Below are 1,700 nucleotides of genomic sequence, written 5' to 3'. Positions count from 1 at the left end.
AAGGAATTGAGGAAAAAGTGTGCCATAAACTGCGGGTGTGGAAACCTTCCCTCTTCCCCTTCTTCCTCCAGATGTGGTTGGATCTGCTTTTGCTGGACCCCTCCTGAGCGCTCCCCTTGCTCATCACTTTAGGAAGTCTGCCATCAGGCTCCCCTAGAGCAGGAACTGTGTGACATCCAAGGGCACACCCCTCCCAGCCCTGGGCGTGGGGATCTAAGAGAATGGACTTCTCCAGGCTTTCCCAACGAAAAGATCTGAATGGGAGGACCACAGAGGCCACCTGGGGTCTTGCAACTACATTTCCCAGAGTCCCTGGGAAGGCTCCACAGACGGTGGGGGCGGGGACGCGTTGAAAGCCAATGAAAGTGGCTGCTCTGTGGACTTTGAAAGCCAGAGGATCGCATTCAGCCTGGTTCCTGGTTCCTGGTTCCTGGTTCCTGGGCACAGGGATCTGATCAGCCGAGCTCAGTAAGTAACTTGAAGTGCGCTTTAAAACTGGGGTTTAATACTTTCAATGTGGGTACAGGATCTAGATTCTGAATTTCCAGTTCCAGCGTGTTCAGAAAGTTTGGCTGGCACAGACTTTGAGTCTGATGCTACAACTCTCTATAGCATTACCGTGACTTTACCAGGTGCTTGATTCATGCCCCCTGGTTTCGAATGACAGCCCGACCTATTTGTATCTGTGAGAACTTGGCCATGTCATGTGGCTTCTCTACAACTTGGTTTCTCCATCAGTAAAATGGATTTAATAATCCTGCTTCAAGGGAGGTTGTGAGGGCTTAATACACGTGTTAAACGATAGTTAGTGTATTTAAAAACTGGATTTTCCTCTTCTACATGTGCCCACTGTCTTCTGTTCCCTCTGGGGACTAGCTGTCCCAAAGAACCCAGCTGGCCCTGAAGGCAGCACACTCCTAACAGCTCCTTCTGCTGTCGCATTAGCTGATCAGAAAACTCCCAAGGATGGCGAATGTCCCGTGCAGTCGCTGTCCTGTGAGGTTGTGCTGGGCTGTCTGCAATGTCTAGGGGAATTCCTGGGGAAGAAGGAGGGTAGAGCTTGGTGGAGTCTTAGTGGGGATGTCTCCAGAGTCGTAAATGACAAAAATGAATTCCTTAATTATCATATGAGAGCATCAGCTCCTGTACACAGGGGTGCAGAATTCCTTGGTGGAGAGAGAAGCTGGCCAGGCCAACAGCCCCAGGGTTGGGTGGGATGGACTTTGGCCTCTGGCCTCTGCTCTGGTGCTCTGGCACAATGCCCAGAAGAGTGTATGACTGTTCTGATAAACTGTTCTTTCCTTCCTCTCGGCCCCTCCTTTTTGTTCCTGAAATACAACCCTGTCCTTGAAAAGGAACTTTGTAACTGTGGACTGTCTAGCTGTGTCCTGCCCGAGACAGGTCTGGCCTTCACCCTGTTCAGCTCCACAGCAGTTTGCCTGTCCTTTTGCTTTCCTGGACTGTGGCAAGTTCCCACACTCCCTGTCTGGCCACCACAGGCATTTACTGGGAGAGTGTTCTGTTTAGCCTTCTGTACTTCTGGTGGAGACCAGTAGGTCTAATGGGCTTCACTGGAGTCACTGTCTTTAAAAAAATTTTTTTTGGGTGGTGCCTGTTGCTCAAAGGAGTAGGGCTCCGGCCCTGTATGATGGAGGTGGTAAGTTCAAACCCAGCCCCGGCCAAAAAAAAAAAAAAAAAAA

At 50.3% G+C, this 1,700-nt stretch overlaps 1 protein-coding gene across 1 annotated transcript in view; it reads left to right on the top strand.

The window, feature by feature from the left end:
- The first annotated feature begins 420 nt into the window (after nucleotides 1–420).
- LOC100944436 (arylamine N-acetyltransferase 1-like) overlaps nucleotides 421–1,700 on the top strand; it is a 10,099-nt gene continuing 8,819 nt past the window's right edge. Inside the window, exon 1 of the mRNA XM_012810021.2 lies at nucleotides 421–468. The gene's annotated coding sequence lies outside the window, so the exon portion shown is untranslated. The remainder of the gene's footprint in view (nucleotides 469–1,700) is intronic.

Source organism: Otolemur garnettii, unplaced genomic scaffold, assembly GCF_000181295.1.
Source record: "Otolemur garnettii isolate 467f Iridium unplaced genomic scaffold, OtoGar3 scaffold00121, whole genome shotgun sequence".
Lineage (NCBI taxonomy): Eukaryota > Metazoa > Chordata > Mammalia > Primates > Galagidae > Otolemur > Otolemur garnettii.
Note: the sequence above shows the minus strand (reverse complement) of the source record. Positions and strands in the feature narration are given on the sequence as shown.